General features: G+C 37.2%; 1 protein-coding gene and 1 long non-coding RNA gene across 3 annotated transcripts in view; both read right to left on the reverse strand.

Annotated features, from left to right (window-relative positions):
• usta (uronyl 2-sulfotransferase a) overlaps positions 1-5,873 on the reverse strand; it is a 70,301-nt gene that overhangs the window by 45,327 nt on the left and 19,101 nt on the right. The window lies entirely within an intron of this gene.
• Positions 5,303-5,867, reverse strand: LOC118598149. Its single transcript, XR_004947259.1, has 2 exons — positions 5,680-5,867; positions 5,303-5,520 (listed from the first exon to the last, which is right to left on the reverse strand). It is a non-coding gene; the product is annotated as an uncharacterized LOC118598149 (long non-coding RNA).

The raw sequence follows: 5,873 nt of genomic DNA on the forward strand, positions 1-5,873 counted from the left end.
ATTTCTTTGGGGCCAACTAATAGTCTTTCTCAGCCACGTGCACACATAGGGCCCTAGGGGTGCTTGAGCACCTGCCCTTTTTGCCTCGTATTAAAAAGTGCCCTTTTCTTTAAAGTATTTTTATTATTTTTTAAAGTTTTTATTTGTATTTATATTAACTCTTGTTAATGGTTTAAGAAAAAAATGTTGCTACAAAATCCCCCCTGTGTTCTATTGAAAAACTCAAGACTCAGAGAAAGAGAGAGATTGAGGGACAGCGAGAGAAACTTCCGCTGCCACACGGAGAACCGAAGAGGTGCGAGAGTGAAGCAGCTCTAAATCTATGAATTCTGGTCTAACTAGTCACCGTCGGCTGATTCTACGAGCTTAAATTGGGTTTATATTTCAGAAAAACACTCTAGATTAGTCCAGGAGTTTGTTTCTACTTCAGCCAGACGACTGAGCACGGCGCATCGTCAAGTCGGTAGCACACAGATCGTGTGGGGACAGGAAGTTGGGTACTAACTACAAAATAAAACACAGAGGAGAATTTCAAAATAAAAGAACTGTATTTACAGAGTTCATAGCTTCCTCACTACAGGTTTTAAACCTAAATTAATCTGTTTAATGTAATATTTTCTGAGATTTCCAAATTGTTTAAAACACTGAAAAAAAAATGCATTTTTGTTGCCCTTCTTTAACTTTGAAACCCTGCTCCTCAAATCCTGTCTTTCTCAATCAGCTCTCCAAACTCCTCCTGGAGTTTTTGCTTTAGCGACTGCGTTTGAGTTCCCACAAGCCAGTCATTCTTGAAAGGACTTCTTCTACAGTTTGACGGCCTTAGCCAGACCTGAGATCTTACAACCACATCTTTGAACAACTATGTGGACATTAGACGTGGAAACAAGATAAGTAGTGACTAAAGAAAGCTGATAGAGTTGTCAGAATTGCGGGAAAAGTTTTCAACTCAACAGCTGCTCTAATTTAAGCTTTTTTAGATTCAGGTTGTTTTATTTTTTGTTTTTGTTTTTTTTTCCCACCAACCACATGCATGGTTTTCATTTCATCCAATCTTGTTGAATCCCTTGCTAGTGAAACCAGACTTGTGGTTTCAGACGGACCAGAATTTGTTCAGATGTTTTCAAATACATCAACTACACAAACTGTGGAATTTAACTTTGGACTAAAATGACTCACTTTGAACAAATATCCTGTATGAACAGTCATTTTCCTAACCATTTTATCTAAGTTTTAGCGTGACCACATCCTGGATTTAGTCAAATTTGAACAAATTTAACCTGGTAAGATCTTTTCATGCCTTTAAAGGTCAGTTTTAGTCATGCAACCCACAAACCATTTAATCTAGCAGTATTTGAGAAATAGTAGTGACTCACATGTGAAGCACATCAGAGAATTACGCATCCTGTTCTGACAAATGTTCAGCAAGAAAAACCTGCATCCTTGCACTCACGTGGATGTTATTTATATAGTGTATTCTCCCTCTTTGTACCCTGCAGACAGTTCCTCATCTACCTACATGCAGAAGTAACACAAACTGCATCCTAGGCATGTTTACATTAAAAGTAGGGTCATCTGGACCCCACAAGAGAGCGCACTGAATTTTTTTAAAGGATTTTTTACCTTCACTGGTGTCCGTGGCAGGTAAAAATCCTGTAAACCTTTGTCCACTTTTTTCATGGGAGGGATGAAACATCAATATAAAGGTCTGGACCCCATGAGATAGCAATAGTGCTGCCACAAACGATTATTTTAGTAGTCGACTAATCAGCGATTATTTTTTCCGTTTACTCGACTAATCTGGTCATGCGTAAAGTAGATGTAAAACACACATCTTAACAATCATTAGCTTTAAACTAACTAAAAACTAAATATATTCACACTTGCATTATCTACAAAAATGCAACTTTGAATGCTGTAAGCTAAATATTAGTGGTGAGAGCTGAAGATGCTGAAAGTGATAGCTAAAACGCTGTGGTTGATATCCAGCTAAAACATTAGTTAAATGCCAAACTAGCCTAAAAAGAGAATTAAAAAAAACAATAGCAAAAAAAAGTTAGCCAAAACAGATAGCATGTAGCTGAAATATTAGCTAAACTCCCAATTATCCTAAAAAAAAGAAAAAAAAAACAAAAAAAACGAAATTAGCCAAAACAGCTAGCAACATGCTAGAGCTGATAGCTGGAGATGCTGAAACTGATACCTGAAAACACTGAAGCTGATATCCAGCTAAAATATTAGCTAAATGCCAAATTAGCTTAAAAAACTAAAACAAAAAACCTCGGTTAACCAAAATAGCTAGCACGTAACTGGATAAATTCCAAAACTGCCTAAAAAAACTAAAAAAGAGCTTAAGTTAAGCTAAAACAGCTAACATGTGACTAAAATATTTGCTAAATGACAAAATAGCTTAGGAAAAACAAAAAAGCCTAAATTACCCAAAATAGCTAGTATGTAGCTGAAATATTAGCTAAACTCCAAAGTAGCTTAAAATCAATTAAAAAGTCCTAAATTAGCCAAAGCAGCTAGCATGTAACTGAAATACTACCTAAACTCCAAAATAGCCTAAAAAACAAAAAAGCCTAAATTAGTCAAAATAGCTAGAATGCGGCTGAAATAATAACTGAACTCCAAATTTGCCTAAAAAACGGAATAAATCCTAAATTAGCCAAAACAGCTAGCATGTAACTGAAATATTAGCTAAACTCCAAAACTGCCTAAAAAACTAAAAAAAGTGCTTATGTTAGCTAAAACAGCTAACATGTGACTAAAATATTAGCTACACAACAAAATAGCCTAAAATAAAAAGCCTAAATTAGTCCAAACAGCTAGCATGTAGCTGAAATATTAGCCAAACTCAAAATTAGCCTAAAAACAATTAAACAATCCTAAATTAGCCATAACAGCTAGCATGTAACTAAAATATTAGCTAAACTCCAAAATAGCCTAAAAAAAAGCCTAAATTAGTCAAAATAGCTAGCATGTGGCTGAAATAATAACTGAGCACCAAATTAGCCTAAAAAGATGAATAAATCCTAAATTAGCCAAAACTGCTAGCATGTAACTGAAATATTAGCTAAATTCCAAAATAGCCTTAAAAACCTTAATAAATTCCAAAATAGTCCAAAAAACTAGCAGAATGCCATTAAAACTTTCAACTTCACTACATTCCGACTCTATATAATATCATGTAATGACTAATCGAATATTAAATTAGTCGGCGACTATTTTAATAGTGGATTAGTCGACTAATCGTGGTAGCCCTAATCTCAAGACATATAGCATTAGAGATCTAATGTTAAATTGACGTTTACCACTTACTTTAACATTTTTTTAAACTGCATTAAGATAAAAACTAGAGTTTATTGAGTTCACTTTCTTCTAAATTCCCCCATTGGCCGCTGATAACATCTGTGGGAAGCCACTCCAAAAAGATCCCACCCCACAAACCCACAGGCTTCAAAGTATCGGTTGCTTATTACTCGATAGCAGACATTGCAGGAAACCCCCAAATATTCTTTGTCCATGCCCTGATTCTGTTGTGACAGACGCCGTGTTTATTGCTAATTGGTGCCGTCTGCAGCTGAGATAAACAATGATGCAATTAGATCAGTGTGTCTACACAATCAAGGGAAATAAAGATCAAAAGTGTTTAAAATAAACTCAAACAAATTAGGATTTATTCATGCAGAATCTCACAGAGCTCATTAAAATAAAACTGTTCAGGAAATTAGTTATTTGAAAAGAAAACAATAACGATGCTGGAAAAGCAGTTCATGAGGCCATAAAAGACACCCATAAAGAAGTGCTGTCACCCTTCTTCCTCCAGTGAACTCTTTTTGGTCATTTCTCTCACCACAGTTTTTACTATGAGACACTTATTTGGCAATAAAACCCAAACCACAAAGCTCTAAAACCATTCAGTGGAGAAACATACCCCTATTATGGGTCATTTGAAAGATCATTTTCTCCGTAAAGTGGTTTCCCATGAATCAAAAACGCCTCTTTTTCTGTCATCAGGAGCAGATGAATGGTGTATTGAAAGGTTAAAGGTGTTAAACATTTCTTTGTCTACGCAAGGCGAAATATCCATCCTCCCAATGGACATCCTGCTAAGCAAAAGGCAGGGGCAGACAAGCACAGCAGTCACATGCTGCTGATTCTGTTCATTCATACGTAGAGGTGGAGCACCACAGTGTTAAACCACAGTTTCTTTAATAGCTTTAAGTTTTCAGCAAACTCTCAGGCTCAAGAAGGACCTTCAGAAAATATTGGGTCTGAACATCGTCCAACAGGAACCAGTTGTAACAATAGTCACTTTATTATCGTCTCCTAGTGCAGAGTTTAGTGCCAAGATCTCACTTTCCTTTATGACGAGCCGTATTTTAACCACGTTCTTTTATAAAAGGTTCTAAAACTTGTAAAATTAAAAGATCCACTCTGATAAAAAATCTTTTTTTGTGTGTGTTTTTAAACCCGTTCTTGTGATTCCTTCTATGATGGAGGGCGTATACTTTGAAAATGAAGCTTAAACCGAACCAGCTAGTGGTTTAAAAGTGGTCAGAAAATGTGGGCCCCAATTGGGTTTGTCTGCAGTTTCTGTGGTGGCTTTTTGTCCCCAATGTGTTGCCGTACATCTCGCTACAAAGAAAAGAAGCGAAGTCACATGTAAGAGTGTATTTGAAAGATGGCGAATTAAAACACTTGTGTGCACCTCAGCTTGGCCTTCCGTTCTTTTATTTCAAGTTGTGGTACCAGGAAGCCAATGCGGACAAACCAAATTGGGGCCATTTTCTGCCAACTTTTGAATTTTCGAGTATTTTTTTATTCAAATTGTTGTGAATCAAGGAAAAAATGTAGTTGAAAAAAACTTGTAGGCGGGATATTGAAGCAACTACGGCAAGCCATAAGCTCCCTTTTCTGCTCCACTCTGATGCATCCACTTTGCAGACGAATAGATCCATGTACGTCTTCGATTTCTACATCTGAGATCAAAAATCTGCTCCATTATTGCTTGTGTTGTACTAGTAATGTTAGTTTAAGGTTGTGAGGGGCTGTAAGCTAGAGGGAGAGATGGATGATGCTAAAGGGGCGGGCTTACTTTACAACTCAGAGACAAATTTCTATTGAACTACTGCCGCTCTGCTGTTGTCAGTAAGAAACTCACTCCAATGGTTCTTTAAGTCTTGAAGGTTGGAGACCTCTTTCCTAGAAAATAACCAGTTTTTTTGTTTCGGGCTAAAAATAATCGTTATAATAATCATAATTAAGGGACTACTTGGAACGGTGGGACTTTAAAGCTTGATTTTTTTATTTTTTATTTTTAAACGAGGCGTGTTCATTCTAATCAGCAGACATCAGTAATGCATGCCAGTAAAACACAGGTAGCATGTTCTCAACCATGTTTGCGGTCACTGAGGTCATTTTTGCCCACATGCAGCGGATCAAACTTCACAGGCTCCGTCTGGCCGCCGTTTCATCAAAGTGTTAGAATCCGTGTGGGTACGTTTGTCCGACGTTTGCCTATAAATAAGCAGAGATTCAGCCCTTCTCATTAAGACTCCGGTCCAGGAAGTGACACTGCCAGTGAGGGATTAGAGAAGATAAGGAGAGAAGAGATAAAGGAAGCAGCAGAGCAAAGAACATCTGGCTAATGAGGAAACGGTACCAAGCATGACTCACTGCATTTCCTTCCCTGGATAGCAGCTGAAGATCCACTATAAAAGTTGCCAGACATGCACACGAGCTCAGGAACAACAAGGTTTGAGGGGTGGTGGGCAGTAAAAAAGAAAGATAACACACATAAATTACTTTTAACTGCTGGAAGCACACAAGCAAGAAGTCGGATTGTAAATTAGGCATTAGCAAATGCACAG

The sequence above is a fragment of the Oryzias melastigma genome, linkage group LG24, assembly GCF_002922805.2.
Source record: "Oryzias melastigma strain HK-1 linkage group LG24, ASM292280v2, whole genome shotgun sequence".
Classification (NCBI taxonomy): domain Eukaryota; kingdom Metazoa; phylum Chordata; class Actinopteri; order Beloniformes; family Adrianichthyidae; genus Oryzias; species Oryzias melastigma.